General features: G+C 38.5%; 1 pseudogene; it reads right to left on the bottom strand.

Annotated features, from left to right (window-relative positions):
• The window catches only part of LOC138156055 (D-glutamate cyclase, mitochondrial pseudogene), a 71,974-nt pseudogene extending 52,775 nt beyond the window's left edge, over window positions 1-19,199 (bottom strand).
• Window positions 19,200-20,560: the final 1,361 nt, after the last annotated feature.

Here is a 20,560-nt window from a genome sequence, read left to right as displayed (position 1 = left end):
GTTCTTGGCCACCACAAAAAGCTGCTTTAAAAATGTTTGTACACGTGGGTCCTTTTTTCCATTTTTATGATTTCTTTGGGATACAGCTCTAGAACTGGTATTTCTAGGATCAAAGGGCATGCACATTTTTATAGCCTTTTGGGCATAGTTCCAAATTGCTCTCCAGATCGTTTGGATCAGTTCACAGCTCCACCAACAATGAATTAGTATTCCAATTTTCACACATCTCCAAAATTTATCATTTTCTTGTTTTGCCATGTTAGCCAATCTGATAGGTGTGATGTGTTACCTCGGAGTTGTTTTGATTTTCATTTCTCTATTTAATAGTGATTTAGAGCATTTTTTCACGTGATTATTGGTAACTTCAATTTCTTCCTCTGAAAATTGCCTGTTCATATCCTTCTACCATTTATCAATTGGGGAATGACTTGTATTCCTACAAATTTGCCTCAGTTCTCTATATATTTTAGAAAGGAGGCCTTTATCAGAGACACTGGTTATAAAAATTGTTTCCCAGTTTTCTGCTTCCTTCCTAATGTTGCTTGCTTTAGCTTTGTTTGTGCAAAAACTTTTCAATTTAATGTAATCAAAATTATCCATTTTGTATTTCATAATGTTCTCTATCTCTTGTTTGGTCACAAATTCCTCCATTCCCATAAATTTAACAGACAAACTATACCTTGCTTCCCTAATTTGTACATAGTATCAGCCTTTATATATTGATTGTGTTCCCATTTGGACTTTATTCTGGTATACAGTGTCAGATGTTGGTCTATGCCCAGTTTGTGCCATACTAATCTCCAGTTTTCCCAACAATTTTTGTCAGGTAGTGAGTTCTTATCCCAAGAAGCTGGGGTCTTTGTGTTTATCAAACAGTAGATTGACATAATCGTTGACTACTGTGTCTTGTGTACCTAATCTATTCCACTGATCTACCCCTCTATTTCTTTTTTTTAAGCAATTGGGGTTAAGTAACTTGCCCAAGGTTACACAATGAGTTATTTTGTGTGGGTGTTAAATATCTGAGGCTGGAACCAATCCTGGTTCCTCCCGACTATGGGACTGGTGCTCAAAGTTTTAAAATGAAATGCTTAAATATATATATATATATATATATATATATATATACACATATATATGTATATATATACACTATTATTTAAAAAAATAATTTAGTAGAGGCAGAAAAATTAAAGAGTCCAATTTATCAATTATCATACTTGCATTATATGTAAACTATTGTATTTGTGCAAAGGACTAGGAGAAATTAGTGCTTATGCTATTTATTATAAAAGGATTCTGAGAATATGATTCCAACAATATTCTGAGATACTGGCAGTTATAGGTGGCACAGTGTTGGACTTTGGGGGCAAAGAGACCTGAGTTTGAATTTGCCCAAGGGCATGGGGACAGATACTAGAGAAGTGTTAGGGAAATGAGGGTGAGGGATGGGAGGTAATTCACTCATGTTCTCTTAACTTCAGTTTCCTTATCTGTAAAATGGGGATAATAATAGTGCCTACCTCACAGACTTAAGGGGAACAAATGAGATAAGGTGCTTTGCAAACCTTAAAGTGCCACATAATTGCTACCTGTTTCTATTGTTGTTGTTCTTATTAGATAATCACTGAAAAGCTATTAACTGAAGGCATGCCCACCTAATATCATCAACTGGCTGTGGGAAAATGTCATTATTAGTCAAGGCTGTTGCTAGTACGTTTAATGCCATAGCAACAATATAAATTCATCCTTCAATGGAGCTATGATTTCACCTGTTTATTTGTTCCTTTCCTGGAGGCAGATCCTCACCCATCCATGTCTTCTCATCCTATGTGATTCTTGTTCATGTTTTTCATGCTGGAGCTTTTGTGCCAGTCATGTTCAGGCTGGAAGTCATCTTAGAGTCGTTTTTCATATTATGTGGATACCAGGGAGCACTAGGGCTCACTAACTTTCAGCAAATCATTCAGTAAACATTTATTCATTTCATTATTAATTAATTCATTTATTTAGTTATGCTTTAGTCTTTTATTTTTTCCACAATTGCATATTAAGACAATTTTTAGCATTCATTTTTACAAGATTTTGAGATCCACATTTTTCTCCCTCTCTCCCTCCCTTCCTCTCTTCTGAAAATGGTGAGCAGTTTTATAGATTTTATATGTATGCTATAATGTAAAACATTACTCCATATTCATCATATTTGTGGAAAAAGAAACAGATTTTTAAAATGAGAAAAAGAATAAAGTGAAAAAAAACATTTCTAAGGATAAACATGTTTGGCATGTGTTTTTTCCCCAACTAGACCTAAGTTCTTAGAGGACAAGAACTATCTCTTATCTAAACTTTTCTCCTAGAGTATCTAGTACATTGTTCCTGACATGCCAGGCACTCAATAAATATTTGTTGAATTGAATTAAGCTGAATTGAATTTAAAGGAAAAAGGCTAGTTGAAGAGATAATACCGCAGCAAAATAGCTATGGCCAAAATTGTGTACCTTCAAATTTAGGGGTGGGGGTTGGTAGCAAGGGAAGGAAAAATGGTGGAAGAGAGCTGGAGAAGGGTTCTCCTGGGAGAATAACCAACACTGAGGAAAATCTACTTAATTTCCTAACATGATCAGTGGAATTCAGGCATGACCAAACTTACTGGCTTGTATTCACCTGTTTCCATTCCCACAGCATCAGTGACTGATCTGATAGAATGACTACTTCCTGAGTTCCAGCCTCCTGTTGCACAATGCCTTGAACCTACATCCTTGACTCATCTCATTTTAGCTTCTTGCTCTCTCCCATACTACTGTAGATACTTTCAATCTGACAATCTACTTGACACATCCCCCAAATGACAGATTTAGAAAAGGTGTTTTAAAGGGTGTGCATTCTCCCTCATCTAGACTAGCAAATACTACATTTTCCAAATGAATCAGGAAGGGAGAATCACCACTTGTTTCATGGAATTCCAGTTAAATTTGTCACTTGATAAGTCTCAACATTCACCACTCCACTCAAATTTCCATGCAGGATCATCATCGCAGAGATGATATCATTCAACCTTAGTAGTCACAGTACATAAAAATCCAAATCTTACCCATTGAAGGAAGTCCCTACCTTTAGTTACTAAGATATGACCCCTACCTCTTAGTTGAAAAAAAAAACGCTTTTACTGACTCCTTATAGAACAAAAAAAAAGTGAAACAGGGTGTGTATATTAAATATTCTTTAAATAATAGAAGAGTCCTAATATTTTTTCATCCATATACAATTTAATGAATCTGCAACAGTGCCTGCCACTGATTCAGGTGCTATTCAACTTATACCATTATTTAATTCAACTTTACCCTTTTAATCAGAATGGACTAATAAACAGCAAATTTTCCAGTTTCCTGAGACAACTATCAAATTAAAACACTAAAACAACAAATAACTTTTAGTCCTTCAAACTTAAGGGTTAGAAACCATATAAAAAAACCACTTGTACTTTACAGACACAGTTTTGTAGCAAATCACAAGAGTACTGGTGGATAACATAATGAGCAATTTTATGTCCCTGAACTAAAATTTCATAATGAGTCTGCTTAATATACTTAGGAAACTGAAAAACAAACATTTATAGCTCAATGTCAAGGGATACTTGAGTATTTTGATCATAAGAAAAATAAAGGATACAGTTAATAAGAACTATCTGCCTTTTAACTCCAGCTTACTCCATTATCTTTTCTTTTTCCTTATTTGTAAAAAGCAGTATGCCAAGTACCACAGAATCACACAACATGAGAATTGAAAGGGATATCAGTGATTTTTTTAAGCTCACAAGATTCTAGCAGGAGCAATCAGCTAATGAGAAGACTTTAGTTATTATGCTGAACTGAGACTACTGATCAGAGAAAATTTTTGTTTTGCAGATTGGCTGGAGAAAAAGAAAGGAGACAGTTTCTCAGAGAAAAGCCTCATCTCTCAAATATATAGAGAAGTGAGTCAAATTTATAAGAATATAAATCATTCCCCAATTGATAAATGATCAAAGGTTATGAACAGGCAGTTTTTGGAAAAAGAAATCAAAGTTGTATATAGTCATATGAAAATTGCTATAAATCATTGTTGATGAAAAAAATACACATTAAAACAATTCTGAGGTACCAACTCACACCTGTCAATTTGGTTAAAATAATAGAAGGGGATCATGACAAATGTTGGATGGGATATGTAAAAATTGGGACACTAATACACTTTGGTGGAACTATGAACTGATCCCATCATTTTGGAGATCAATCTTGAATTATACCCCAAAAGTTATAAAACTGTGTATACCCTTTGACCCAACAATACCACTTTTAGGTCTGTTTCCCAAGATAATCATGGAAAAAGGGAAAAGGAAAAAGAAACTTTATGTCCTAAAACATTTTTACCAGCTCTTTAAAAGAAATTATACCAGCTCTTTTTGTGGTGGCAAAGAAGTGGAAATTGTAGGAATGCCTTCAGTTGGAGAATGGCTGAACAAATTTGTGGTATATAGTTGTGGTGGAATATTACAGTGCTATAAGAAATGATGAGCATGTTGATATTAGAATAACCTACAAAGAATTGCATGAAATAATGAAGAGTGAAAAGAGCAGAATTAAGAGAACACTGTGTGCAGTAATAGCAATATTATTTGAAGAATAACTGTGAATTACTAAGCTATCCTAAGTAATATGAATATTCAAATAAACTAGAGTAAGGTCAATTTTAGTGTGTGTAAAGTGGATTTTTGTTATTATTTCTTATAGTTCAGTTTCCCAGGATCCATAGTCATAATACTCTCTCATTCCCAGGTATTAGATATGAGTTCCCACAGCTATGGTTCAAACATCTCCACCACACTTGCACAGTTTTATATAATGATAAATAATATAAACATCTACTGTGACTACACAGTGAGATACAGGGATGGGGTAGTGTAAACTTGTGAGACTATTGCTGGCAATATGCCTTCTTTTTCTGTTGCCCCTATAAAACAGGTGGTCATTAGTCAGTGAATGGGGAGACTTGGGGGAACCTTAGGGTTGAATGCCCGAATGCTGTGCGTGCCTCAACTGGTCCCCATTGAGGGCTGAGGGGATTTAGGGAATGCACAAGTTGTATCCATCTCGATTGACCCCATTGAGACATAGGGGTAGTTGCCTCCTCCCCCCCACTTCTTGCTGGCCCTTGCAAGAAGGGTGATTAGGAATGCTTTAGGAGTTTGTCCTTCCATTATCAGCAATCCTCTCCTGAGAAAACGAGACTAGAATAAAGTAAGATTATTAACCTCTTAGCCTTTCCTATCTGACCAGATCAAGAGTGAACTTGTGCTAGCAGTCCTGTGTGCTGTGTTCATTTGTCTTACAACTACAAAGGCCCAACGAAGGAAGATGATATTCACCTCCAGAGGAAGATCTGATATATGAATATGTGTGTTGTATGACTTCACACACACACATATATGTGTGTTCCTGTGTCAAATGTCATCTTTCTGTAGTGTAGAGTTGGGAAGCAGGACAGGGCACAGCTTGAAACTCAAAATGTAACAATAAAATAAATATTTTTTTAAAAAAGAAGTGAAAGAGATTGTGTTCAATTAATCGACAAGTTTAGTGTGTGTGGGCAGGCTTCAGGAATAAAATAAAAGAGAACAATTTTGGGAACTGAATTACATCGACTGTTTTTATTAAACAAATAAACTTAATAACTGCTTAAAAAGAATTAATGGCACCTTACTAATTTTTCTATAGATAGGAAACAAACAAATAGGAACTCAGAATGATTAGTTGGGGAGTTTATCACTCCAAAAACAAGGTTACCTCTAGGAGCCTGAGATGCAACTGTATGGTGGTAGACTGTCTGGGAAACTCTTTCTCCTAATGTGAGAGTGAACTGGGTTAAGCAAAGTAGGGGTGGAGTGAAGGAGGGGAATGAGAGGGGGGAGAAATGGGGAGAGTGATAGAGCATAGCCCATATTCCACTCCAGGGGTTAGCCCGTAGGTAGCTATACCAGCCAGGCTATATATGGGTTATAATAGCAAAATTCAATAATGGCAGGAAGACAGCTATTCAGCAGCCACAGCATTCTAAGAGGATTGTGGGAAAGATCCCCATGTCTCTCTTCTAACTAGAACACTTTTCAAGGAGATAGAAGCAACAAATATCCTGGCTCCTCTCCTCAGTCTCTGATTGTTCCACCTCTTCCTTGCCAGCAGCTTTCTCACCTTGGAAATGCATTTTATAAGTTTTAAAAAGTGTTTTTCCTGATGATGTTTTGAACTACCAAACTTTTCATCTCTCAAAGATACATTATCCTAGATCATTTACAAGGCAATCTAAACCTTTATATTGAAGCAACAATTCATTTTCTACCACTTTTGACAATTAAACTCATATGCCTCACAAAGCTGATTTCTTTTATACTTAGATTTTAGTAGGGTTTTTTTTTAATTGAGCTATTTTTTGACCCTCTTAAACCTCTAAACTATTCACCTGGTAGCTATTATTATTAACCCAGACTTTAAACTTAGATCTTTCTAATTTCAAATTAAGTACTCTATCCTCTTATCAACTTGTGAAGGCACTCAAATTGAAATAAAAAACATTTGGTCTTAAATTCCAGATTAATAATAATGATACCTAGCATTTATACAATTTAGAAGTTGCTCTATACATGTTATTTCAAATGATTCTTGCAACTCTGTGAAGTGGGTGGTAATCACATTTTAAGGATGAGTGATGTGTTATTATATTGCTTTGCTGGCAGATGATTGGATGCCAAAGAAGCTTAATGAATGATGAGCTGGCTGACCTTGTCTAAAGTGGCCAGAGAAATTCAGCTTGAACAGGAACTGTTAGACAAAAGTATAGCACAGTATTGCTTCAATGACAAAGAGTGAGGAGAGGAAAGGAGAGGGAGAGAGGAAGGGCAAAGTAGGAGGAGAGAGAGAGAAGGAGAAAGATACAGACAGAAAGAGAGGAGAGAGACAGAGAGAGAGAGAGAGAGAGAGAGAGAGAGAGAGAGAGAGAGAGAGAGAGAGAGAGAGAGAGAGAGATTATCAGAGGCTTTTGGATTATGTTGGCTCAGATCCTTGAACTGTTTCCAAACAAATGGCCTGAAGTTGATAATGACAAAGTCACTTAGAAAAGAAACATGGTATATTGGATATTGTTGGCCTAGAAATCAGAAGAATCTAGGTCCAGATCCTTCTTCTGACATTTACTGTGTGTCCACAAGCAACTCACATGCCTCTCTGAGCTTTCATTTCCTTATTTGTAAAATTAGGATAATAATACTTCATAGTAACTGTCTCACAGGATTCATGTTGATTCAATTAATGGCATGCTTTGGGGCATTTTACCATCTCAACAACTTGAAACCATTTTTAAGCCCCAGGAGGTTTGGTACAGCTCAGAGATGTTGTAATTCACCTATCCACACTGCTGAGTTGTGGAATTAATGGAATATAAAAATTTTCACCTTAGAAAAAAAACCCAGAAGACATCTAGTCCAACCACAGTAGAAAGAAGTATCTTCTCTACAATATACCCAAAAGAATTAACCAGGTTTTGCTGAAAGACCTAAGGCAACAGAGAAATCACTACCTCTTAGTGCAGACCATTCTACTTTTTAATAGTTTAAATTGTTCGGAAGTTTTTATTTCCCCTGACTTCAAGCCTAAATTTGCTTCTTTGAAACTTCTACCCATTACCCCTAGTCCACAGGATAATCGTGCAAATGTTTCATGACAGCTATCATGCCACCCTCCGTCCCCCAAGTCTCTTCTCCAGGTAAAGCCTCAACAATTCTTTAAACTGATCCCCTTGTATTATGAAGGTTAGGCTCTTCAGCATCCCAGCTACTTTAGTATCAGGATATTCTAAAGTTTAGCAAAGTCTTTTCTAAGAAAGTGGCCAGAAACAAACACAGTGCTCCAGATATAGACCAGGTCAGAGTCCATTGGGGCTATCACTTCTTACTTATAATCTCAATAACTCTTAAACATCTTAAGATAACACTAATTTTCTTTTTCCCCATAGCACACTGTTCATTCATACAAACTTTGCAGTGCAACAAAACTTCAAAATCTTTTCCAGATGAACCGCTTTCTAGCTTTTCCTCATCTTGTATTTAAGAAGTTGATTTTTTGAAACCTAGTATAGCACATTATATTTATCCTTATTATATGTCACCTTATTTGATTTGGTCAAGTGTTCTAGCCTCTCAAGGTATTTTTGCATCCTGACTCAGTCATTCAGTGTATTAGCTAAACTTCCAGCTTGGTATCATGTCAACTTGATAAGCATTCCATCTTTACCTTAATCCAAGTAATTTATAAAATGCCTAGCCCTGGTTATAAGGAACTGACAAGATTTCTCTCTTTATCTATTTGCAGAATCACCACTCTTCACATCCTATTCCACAACACACTTATTTCTAACCTTTGAGATTGAATTGCCAGTCCCCTGGATATGATGGACTCAGGGGTTCTTGCCAAGTTGATCAACTTTGTTCTTGTGAACAGAGGGCAAGTATTTCATAGATCCCTTGGTGCCCTAGCAGTAGTCAAAACATTCATCTGTCATACAAATTGTCATCAGGAGAAGTGACCTTGGAGACCAAGTTCTTGCAAGTTTGAGTAGTTTTACCCTAAGTAATATAAATAACCACACTCATTTGGCTCCAGAGAGATTTGTGGGACGTGAAGCACAATTGCAGATGGTTTGTGTGGAGAGAGGGGGGTGTGGAAGCATGGCTTGGAATGCTTTCTCAGACTCCTCCAATTCATGAGAAATATTTCCATGGGTGGTGAACACTCCCAGCATCCACCCCCCACCAAGGCTGGGGGAAATGAGAATATCTTTCTGTAAAGTCACTTAGTCCCAACCTAATGTTGACTACAGAGACCAGATTAAAGATGAGAGGGTCTAACTTCTGAGTAAATATGTATGTGATATTATATAGTCAAATGCCTAATAAATAAACTGCTGAGAAGGAATGAATGAGGTTTGGTGGTCAGGGGAGAATCAGAACTTGGCCTCCATTTTAGCCTTGATCTTCTTTCTGTCCTGTTCTCCTCCCCCTTGGCCAAAGGACTGTCATGAACATTATAGAAGCTGGAAAATTTAGATTTTTCCCTCAACTTCCTAGTAACATTTCCAGAATACTGTTTGCATTAGGTGACAAGGACAGGGAGGACAAAATAAGCAATGGAATTGAGGGTCCACAAAGGACCCATCAAAAGAGGTACACCATACCTAGTGGGAAACTCTTGGGAATTCTAGTAAGAAGACTTCCAGGAACTGTGAATTGCTATTTTTCGCATGTGCTTTTTAAGATTAAATCCATTTTCCCCTAGACTCTAAATGTATTAATGGGAGTGTCACAGACTTTGGGGAAGATGCTTTGTACCAGGCACTTTTATTATACTACCATAGCAAATACCCTCTACAAAAATCCAATTAAGTTTGGATGACTGATATCACTGGGAGAACTGAGTTCAAATACTGCCTTAAATATTTACTAGCCATGTGACCCTGGGTAATTTATTTAAGCTAGCTCAGCCACAGTTTTTCCATATGCAAAGTGGGGATAATAATAGCTCCTGCCTCCCAGGATTGTTGACAATCAAATGAAACAACTTATGTAAAGTGTTCACAAACCTTTACATGCTATATAAATGCTGACCACTGGGGGCGTGGGTATTGGGTTACACTAGGATTTGTAGTGCCTTTGGACTGTAACATTGCCATTACAGGGAATTCTAATATCCTACTTCCTGTGGTAGTGAGATGGAGATCCCAGTAGAAAAGTCCTTCCTCTGGAGGGGGGGAGGATGTACCTACATCACGTGTTGGATGCAATATAAAACTATAGAAAGAGATACATAGAGGTGCTACACAGGGCAGAAAGTCAAAAGAACAATGGTAGCAGGGATGATAAATAACACCCAGGAGCTTGTGGAGAACTTTGGGAGGCACCAACAATGGACTCCAATGACTGGGAATGGGTGGCACTTTAAGTCTGAGTGACTAATTGATATCACTGGGAGAACTGAGTTCAACTGCTGCCTTGTATATTTACTAGTCATGTGATCCTGGGTAAATCATTTAAGCTAGCTCAGCTGCAGGTTTTTTTTTTTCCATATGCCGTAGACATTTTAAACCCAACAAATCGAAAAATGAACTCATTATCTTTCCCCCAAACCCTGCCCCTTTCCAAAATTCTCTATGCTCTATTGAAGGCACTGCCTTTCTTCCAGTCCCCCAGGCTCACAGGTTGACTCCCCACAATCATCCTTACCCCATAGCAATCTATTGCCAAGATCTGTCTATTTGACCTTTGCAACATCTCTTGAATATGTACCCTTTGAAGTGCCCACCAGAAATTATATACCAAAGCCCCTCCCAGTTGAAACCTTCCAGAAGGGGCCCCTACCAGGGTCCCTGGAAACCACCTGATCGGCCACAATAGTAAGGGAACTTTCCACCTGTATTATTAGAAACATACCCCAGATACAAGTCTGTTCTTGTATTTGCTAGGTAAATCAAGGCTTCACTAGAAATGGCACTACACACCCTTGGAACCACACTTTGTTGTTAACAACATCTAGTTCTATAAAATTTGCTCTGCAAGGCTCGATGCTGTCTTCCTTACTGGGAGGCAGTCACCTGCCGGTTAACAAACACTCCTATTAAATTGTAATTGGCATTGCTGTCTTGTTGTTGCTCAGTTGTCCACTTCACCCTTCTCTTCCTCTGATACTGCTATCACCCAAATGCAGACCCTTCTCTCCTCATGTCATATCTATTGCAATATTGATTTGCCTGCCACAAGTCTCTTCCTATTCCATTATATGTTCCATTCAGTCACAAAAGTGATTTTCCAAAAGCACAGGTCTGACTATGTCATCCTAATACTCAATAAATTCCATTGGTTTGCTATCACTTCTAGTGATAAGGAAATATAAAATCCACTGTTCAGTGTTCAAATCCCACTAGATTCAGTGATACTGTCTTGCTGTTCCACAAACAAGACACTCCATCTTTCAGCTCTGGCATTTTCTCTGGCTATGTCCCATACTTGGAAAACTCTCCCTTCTCATCTCTACCTCTTGGATTTCCTGGATTTCCTTCAAGTTTCAGATAAAATCTCACCTTCTGCAGAAAGCTTTTCCCAATCCCTCTTAATTCTAGTGCCTTCCCTCTGTTAATTATTTCCATTTACGCTGCCTATAGTATGTATGTACATATTTGTTTGCCTGTTGTCTCCCCCATTAGATTGGGGGCTTTTTGAGGTCAGAGGCCATCTTTCAGCTTTTCTTTGTATCTCCAGTGCTTAGCATAGTATTTACCCCATAATAGGGGCAAAATACTCATAGACTAATTGACATGCTGAGCACTACAAGAGTTGACACTAACTGGGAGGTCTAATTCCTGCATGACTGTAAATGACTCAGGTTGTAGAGTCTGGAGGGCTGCCACTAATTAGTGTCAATATTTCATTGAGATCAGGTAAGAGCTCTGTTTGTTTCAGTTGAACTAGAAATAAACATTTTCTCTTTTGAACTTCATAAACACTGTGCTTGCTAGTGTAAAGCCAAGCACAAGCAGCTTTCTAGAGGACTGCTGCTGTGAACGGCTTTCAAGGTTCTGATTACATAGTATAGCAAACTCTCTTTTTTTAAGCAATTGGGGTTAAGTAACTTGCTTAAGGTTACATGGCCAGTTCTTTTGTGTGGGTGCCAAGTTTCTGAGGCCAGAACCAATCCTGGGTCTCCCGACGCCGTGGCCGGAGCTCTTACTCACTGCACCACCTGGCAGCCCCCAAACTCTCTTTTAATTCAATAACAAACCAGAGCAAAACATTTACAGAAAATCAAGGTACAGAATTCACAATATTAGAACTTATCACGGAAAATCAAAATACAGCATTCACCATGGCACAACTCAACAACTTATCACTAAAATGGCCACATAGTTTTCACCAATTTTTTTAAAATTTTAAACAAAGTGCATTCATATAGTCAATCACAAGACCCTTAATTCAATCACAAAGTACAAAAGTCAAAGTTCTCCACCTCTAGGTCACAGTAAATCATAATCTTCTCAGTTAGTAAACAGTATCCAAGTAAAGTCTTCTTTCTGTTTGACCTGAGGCTGGCCCTCAGCTTCCATGGTTCCTCTTCCATGGTCCCAGCTCCAACTGTCACCTAGGTTCAAAGGCAAGTAGCTTCCAGTTTCTTGTCTAGCTCCTTGTCCAGTTCCCACTCCATATTGAAGTTCACAGTGTCCAGTCCACCTCAAGTCCTTCACAGTTCCTGTTTCTGGGAAGATAAAGCCTGACAGAGCCACAATAATATTCATACATATTGCTGGCACCATTATCAATTCACTGTCTGCCTGTGAAATCATCTCAGACCCACAAACAAGGTATGAGAACTCAACCCAAATCATCAACATAGAAATCGACACAGACCCACAAAGTCCAAGAGGTCAGCACAAATCATCAGTGAAGTCCCAGGACCTACAACACCCTCCTCCAGGACTTTTTAAACATATAACCAGAAGCCTCTTTCAAGGCTTCCAGTAAGGTCCCAGGGCTTCTGTGCAAAGTATCACAAACATACATCAACATAGACAGAGCAGACAAACAGAGTGCCAAGATATCACAAGTTTTCTCCTTCTTAACTTTGCGACCACAAGAGTCCTCTTCTCAGTTCTGCTGTCTCTAGCCTGGGCCTCTCCTTGTATATGGTCATTAGCTCCTCCCCTTCCTGTTGCAGGAGTTCATGAGTTCTAGGGTTCATAAGTTGTGGGGTTCACACGTTCTGTTTCTTAACAGACCTGATACAAGGCTCAAAAGAAACTTGAACTGAAACAAGGTGTTAATTCAATAGCTGAAACAAGGTTTGAACTACTTCTGTGCTTGCAATTACAGCTAGGCAAGTCAGTAGCAAAATATTGGATAGTGTCATGTAGAAAAATGATCAAATTTTATGCATGGGGGAATGTGCAGGGGCAGTTGTAATGGGAATGCAAATTTAAAGATCTTCCCTGCCCCTAGGCTAAAGTGCACCTGAAACATGGGGTGGGAGGCTTGTTTTTCAGTAAATACTTTTTGATTGGCCAGTGGGTCAATAAGGTTGTTACATTCTCTCAGCCAGGAGAAGGCTATATAAGCCCTGATGTGAGGCTCTGTTTTGGGGGCTCACTTTGAGAAGTGTTCTGTGATTTGATCTGTATTCTGGAAGCCGTTGTCCAGGACCCTCCCCCCCCCCCTTTGAAAAACCCAGATGTGGAAACCCAGATGTTGACTGGGTATGGATGTAATGGCTGGACAGTTTAGAAAGCTGTCTACTTGATCTGGTTCTGTCTTGATAATTCTGCCTGTATACTTTGAAGTTCGGGGTGCTGACCTTTTTCCCCTGAACAAGGTAAACGATATATGTCTGACTGATTAAAGTAAGCTTGTTAACCCATTTTGAGTTGCTTTCCTTTATCAAAGCAGATTCAAGAACCTGTGAGCAGCCACCCTGGGGATACTTGGGGTGCTTGCTGTTACAGCAGTGAACCCCCCAAAATGATTACCCAAATCGCTCCTATAATGTAGGAACCTTTGACCCAAGAGTTATAGCAAGGGCATGCTGGAGCCAACTGGAACTAGTTTGTGAGAGTTGACTATTAAATTTTCAGCGTGAAACATTTTTACCTCAGAAATTGGGCTACAAGTCAGGGTTTGAGCTATTGTTTTCTTTATTTTCTAGATTTTAGAAAGTAATGGAGAAAATTTTAACAATGTAGGTTATATTTGAAAGTGTGCTATTTGGAGAACAATTTAGAAATATGACCAAAGAGTTATAAAACATGTATACCCTTTGACCCAGCAATAGCACTATTAGGTCTGTTTCTCAAGGTGATCAGGGAGAAAAGAACCTATATGTTCTCAAATATTTATAACAACTCTCTTTGTGGTGGCTAAGAACTGGAAAGGGAGAAAAGGTCCATCATTTGGGGAATGACTGAACAAGTTGTGGTACATGATTGTGATGGCATACTACTGTGCTATGAGAAATGATGAGCAGGTTGATTTTTGAAAAAGAAAAAAAAAACCCTGCAAAGACTTGAATGAAATAATGAAGAGTAAAATGAGCAAAACCAAGAGAATACTTGGTTATAACACTTGTATACACTAACAGCAATATTGTTTTAAGAATGACTGTGAATTACTAAGCTATTCTGATTAATGTGAATACTCAAATCAACTACAAAGGATCTATGAAGGAAGATGATATCCACCTCCAGAGACATATGGAAATATGGAATATGTATTGTACAGTTGAACTTCTCTAATGTAGCTTTGGAAGAAAGGGAGGGAAACAACTCAAAACTCAAAATACAAGAAATATAATTTAGAAGTGTGTTGTACATATTTTACTCCTTTCAGAAATAAATTGTGAAACATTTAGCAGCACACCCATGATTAAAGGATTGTAAAGTAATAATATTAAACAGTACAGTAGGAAGAGGACTACTAGTTTTGGAATCAGGTTGGAATCTTGATTCTGCCACTTACCGTATGTGTGACTTTGGGTGAGTCATTGATCCTCACTCAGCTTTAATGCCCTGTTCTATATAATGAGAGAGATGTGATAGATGATCTCTACAATCCCTTCCACCTCTAAATATGGGACCTGCTGGTCCTAAATTGAACCCATTTTTCTCTGTTCCCAAGAGAACTGTGGGATTATCACTAGTACCGTGTTTCCCCGATAATAAGACACTGTCTTATTATTTTTTTGGACAGAAAAACACCAGAGGGCTTATTTTCAGGGGAGGGCTTATTTTAATGAACACTGACAGCAATTTTAATAACAGGTAAATGTGAACAAAAAAATGTACCTTTATTCAATAATGAATTCAATAAAGAACAGGATGATGTGCTCACTGCTGCAGCTCTGATTGGATGCAGCTCAGAGCGCGGCGTGCATTTCACGGGGGGGGGGGGGGGACGGTGCATACAGAGGGTACCGTAATGTAGCGTGTAGCACAGGGGATCACCTTCACTACAGTAGCAATCTCAATAGGGCTTATTTTCGGGGGAGGGCTTATTTTAGAGGAATCTTACACAGTAAGGGGAGGGCTTATTTTTGGGATAGGTCTTACTATCGGGGAAACACGGTAGATAGTCTATCAATGAGGCCTTGGCCAAGATAACCTGCTGCTCTAAGCAAAGCTGGACTGATGACCTTGAACAGCTGTATCTAGCATCTAACCAGATCCCAAGACAGAGGTGCCTTTTCAACTCTAAAATTTTTAGTATATGCTTTTTGCTGTCTGAAAAAATAAATTAATCCTACACAGACTACATTCAGTTATATGATCAAGTTTCAGGTTTTGCTCAATATCTAGGAGGTGTTTAGGGGTGGGGAAGTAGGTACTCCCTCCAGAGGTACAGATTGCAAGTCATCTATGTGTTTTTTATCCTAAGTAATTCTAATAATATCTGTCATATTTTCAGTTGCTTTCAATTTAGAAGTTTTGAAATGTGACTAAAGCTTGAGTAATCATTTAAAAGCTATTAGAGAAGCAAGAAATCAAAGGTCATTAAAGTAGTTTCTACTCAATGGAAAAATATATCTCACACATTGGGGGAAAAAAAGCAATCAAGCAGTCATTCATCAAGAAGAAGAAAATAGGGCATGTCAACCAAGATATAGGGAATGAAACAGAAAAAGATGTCAGGAAATGATTATGGTGGGGGAGGAGGAGTAGGGAAACTGGGCCTCTATCCCTGGAAAGGGACAATCAGTAACAGACATCATTCTCAAGTATAAATGTACATGTCACTTCATATGAAAGCTCAATTCCTTTGAAATCACTTCTGTGGAGTGCCAATCACCAAAACTTCAGTGGTTCCCCACCACCAATTGAATTAGGTCAAAGGTTCATAGACTCCCTAGTCAAGGCCTTCCAGAGTTTCTCACCTAACTTTCTAACTTTTTTTTTCCATTTGTGATACAATTAGGGTTAAGTGACCTGCCCAGGGTCACACAGCTAATAAATGTCAATTGTCTGAGGCCAATTTGAACTCAGTCCCTCCTGAATCTGGGGCTGGTACTCTACCCATTGCTCTACCTACTTGTCCCTTTCTATCCTATTTTATGCTATTTCCCTATATGTACTTCACAATTCATCCAGTCTCAACTATTCACTATGCTCTGATATCAGCCTGCCTCCTCTTCAAACATACTTTTTACATGTCTCTGCCTTATACTACCAATTGTGACTTTTGAAATCTTTCCCTTGTTTTAAGGATTAATTTAGGTGCCATCTAATTCATGAAATCTTTGCTGATCTCCCCAAACAGAAGTATTTTTTTTCTTCCTAAATTTTTCATTAGCACCTAAATTCCTCCTCGAATCTTCCCAGTGTTTTGTTTGTGATTCTTGTGTGCACTTACATTCTAATAGGAAGCTGGGTAATACAATAGGCAGCTAGGTGGTCCAGTAGGTAGAGCATAGGGAGCCAGAAAGACTTCAGTTCAAATCCTGCCTCAAAACTCTTCCTAGCTCTATGAACCTGGGCAACTCATTTGACCTTCTTGGTCCTCAGTTTCCTCAATAGCAATTGCCTCACCATGACTGTTAAAATATTTGACGTGCTTTGCAAATCTTTTGTTGTTGAGTCATTTCAGACTTTTCATGATCCTCTCTAGGGTTTTCTTGGCAGAGATACTAGAGTGGTTTGTCCTTTCCTTCTCCAGCTCAAACAGCATCACACAGCTAGTGTCTAAGACCAAATTTGAACTCAGGACCTCCTGACTCTAGAGTGGAGTGCTCTACCCACTGTGCCACCTAGCTGCCCTTGAAAACCTTATATTCTATATAAATGCTTACTTTTACTAATGTGGATAATATTTATTTGTGTCCCTAAGTTTTCTCATCTTGAGGAATTATAAACTCCCTGAGGGCAGGGACTATGTGTATTTCATTTTTGTAGCATGATTTTCACACCATGCCATGCCTAGTGAGTGAATAGAGTACTCAACTTAGAACCAAGCCTGCTTCTACTATTTAACAATGATAGCATTCATATAGTTTCAAAAGCACTCACATGTTACTACTTTTGATACCAAGTAGGTGCTAAATATCATCCCTATTTTACAGATAGGAAAGTGAGGCTGAGATTCATAAAAGTAAGACAGCTGGTGCCTGAGGCAGTATTTGAACTCTAATCTTCCTGACCACTCTTCCAGCATTCTATGCACTATGACACTAGCTGCCTCAATGTTTGGTAATCATATGAGTGTAAAGCAAAGCAGAAGCAGCTTTTCCAGAGGATGGCTGCTGTGAACAGCTTTCAAGGTCTGATTACACAGTATAGTGAACTCTATTTATTCAGTAACAAATTAAGACAAAACATTCACAGAAATCAAAGTATAGCATTCAGAATGTTATGGCATAACAACTTATCACTAAAATGGCCACATAGTTTTCACCAAAGTGGTCATATAGTTTCAAGCAAAAGGCAACATTCATTTAGTAAGTCGTTAATTCAATCACCCTTAAGGAGGCAATTGACACAAAGTAAAAAGGTCAAAGTCCTCCACCCCAGGTCACATTGTCTTAATCTCTTCAATCAAACAGTCTTCTTTCTTCTTAACTGGAGATTAGTTTCCAATCATCCTAAAGTAGTAAGTCCTTAACTCAATCATCTAAATGTAAAGGTCAAAGTTCTGCACCCCTAATGAATCATGGTTTCCTCAGTTTGCATTAAATACCCAAGGAGAGGTCTTTTCATCTTGACATGAGGCTGGCACTTCGCTTCCATGTCTCCCTTTCCATGGTCCCAGCTCCTGCCGTCTCCTTGTTGTCCAGTTTCTTGTCCAGTTCCTGTTCTATACTGAAGCTCACAATATCTAGTACACCTCAAGAACTTCACAGTTTCTGTTCCTGGGAAGACAAAGCTTAACAAAGCCACAATAACATTCATCCATATTGCTGGCATCCTCTTCAATTCACTTTCTTCCTGAGAAATCAACATAGACCCAACACCAAGGTCTGAGGAATCAGCACAAATGATTAGTATAGTCCCAGGACCTCTGAAAACATCAGCAAGACCCTCCTCCAGGATTTCTGTAAACACACCACAAGAAAATCCTCTTTTGGGGCTTCTGAACCAGCAGCAAGGTCCCAGGACTTCTATAACAACAGCACCATCCTCTAACAGCAGATGAATCTGACAAAGTAACATCAAAACAGACAAATCACCAACACCACAGCCATGCCTCCTCCCAGTTTTCCTCTCTTCTCATTTCTCAGTTCTTCTCAATTCTCAGTTCAATCCTCAGTTTTCATTTTTCTTCTCAGTTCTCAGTTTAGTTCCCAGTTCTCTTCTCTCTCTCCAGCAGTAGCAGCCCAGCCTCCAGATGCTTGCTCCCAGCAGTTCTGACCTCTCTCAGTTTGGGCTTTTCCTTATATAGGGTAATAGCTCCTCCCTGTTCTGGCCCCTCCTGTTATATCAACAAGTCCATCCCACTGTGGGATTCACAAGTTCTGGGTCTTAATACTTGACACAATCATGAACTTGGAACAAGGTGCTAAGTACCTGTATGATTGCATTACAAGGGGCAATGAAGATCTTCAAATTCCCATAACCATTACAGTGAGCAAGCCCTCACATTCCCTTATCCCACATACCCAGTCTGTGGACAAATCATGCCGTCTCTACATTCACAACTCTTACAAGCATCCCTTTCTCTCCACTACACAAAGCTATCACCCAGTACAGGTCTTTCTCATCTCTTACCAAGACTAATATAATTGTTTTATAATTGTTTTCCCCACGTCAAGTATTACCCCACTCCAATCCATAGTCCATGCAACTGCTAATGTGATTTTCCTAAAGTATAGGCTTGCCCATATTTGCCTTCTACTCAGTAATCTCTAGTGGTTTCTTATTACCTTCAGAATATAATTTCCTCCGGTATTTAAAACTCAATATAATCTTGGTCCTTTTTCCTTTCCAATTCTTCCCCTCCCTGACTGATTCTTTTGTAAAGGCAAACTAGGCCATTATTCACCTCATTTCTTACCTAACCTTAAATCACTGAAGGGTGTTGGCTCAGACATATCAGGAACTAGGAAAGATTTTAGCTTAAAAAGGCCAAGGTCTCCCACTGTAGCCAGGGCCATCTCCACTTTGTCCTATGCAATGTCTTGCCACTGGATTCAGATGACCTGGAGGAGAGTGTGAAGCTAATGACTTTGGACAACCCTTCCTCACTTAACTCCAATTCACTTACAAGTCAAGACATCACCCTCCTGATGTCACTGGTCCTCAACCAGTACGGACAAATAACAACAATAATCGGGCTCTCTTTTCCTTCCCAATCTTCTTATACTTCTACAATCCAGCTATATATACCGACTTGCTGTTCCACACACTCCTCCACATGCTATCTCTGCTCTTCACACCTTTGAATTAGCTGTTGCCCCTCCCTGAAATGTTCTTCCTCTTCACTTCTGTACCTTACTTTCCCTGTTTTCCTTCAAGTCGTAGCCCATATTTTACCTTGTATAGGAAGCCTTACCCTATCTCCCTTAGTATCTAGTTCCTTCTCCTCTGATATAACCTTTAATCTACCCTGTATATTTCTTGCATATTCTGAATTACTTATATGGCGTCTCCTCCATGAGAAACTCCTGGTTGTCAAGAATGGCGTTTACTCCTCTTTGAATCCCCAGCACTTAGCAGAGCGATGGCATATAGTTGGGGCTGCAAGTATACTTGTTGACTGATTGATTAATAAAATTCACCTAACTTATCCAAGACTTAGTATTCTTATTTATAAAATTGGAATAATAACCCTTCTGGTGTTGATTTCATATGTTTGTTTTAAGGCTCAAGTGAGATAGCATATATAATGTACTTTTTGAATTTTAAAATGTTATAGAAATGTCAGTTGGTATTTTATCTGTGTGGTAATTATTTGTTGATAAATTATCTATAATCATAAAAAATGAAATCCTTTTCTATCCAATTTGGCCAATTCACTTTAGGAATACTGTATCATTTTAGACACCTTATTACCCAACATGCATTATCAGATCATAAACAGAAACCTCAGAGATGATTTCTATCTAATCCCCCTTAGTGATATATTTTTTAAGGGAGTGAGTCTGACAAGCACATACATTCTTTATCTGGGTAAAAGTTAGGGTCAGCCTTGTACATTCAGTAAGCCTTGTGCATTCAGAGAGGCATTTTGCAGAATCCCCTTCCCCAAAATATCATCCCTCTCTATTCATCAGTGTTTCAGATGTCAACATTAGAAATTCATCTCCTTATGTCCTGAATTTTTTTGTTGTTTCCAAGAATCCCCTATTAAAATACATGATTCTATATATCCTTGTAAGGGATAAAACCTTAAGCCTTAATCGGCTAATGTTTCATCAGAGATTATTTGACTGCCTGTTTAGAATAAGACAATTTCCTCATCTATAAAATGAGGGAGTTGGATTAAGTGATTGTTAAGCTCCCTTCCAGATCCCAA

This window comes from Petaurus breviceps, unplaced genomic scaffold, assembly GCF_028583685.1.
Source record: "Petaurus breviceps papuanus isolate PSGF00001 unplaced genomic scaffold, PetGlider_PUasm1.0 98, whole genome shotgun sequence".
Taxonomy (NCBI): domain Eukaryota; kingdom Metazoa; phylum Chordata; class Mammalia; order Diprotodontia; family Petauridae; genus Petaurus; species Petaurus breviceps.
Note: the sequence above shows the minus strand (reverse complement) of the source record. Positions and strands in the feature narration are given on the sequence as shown.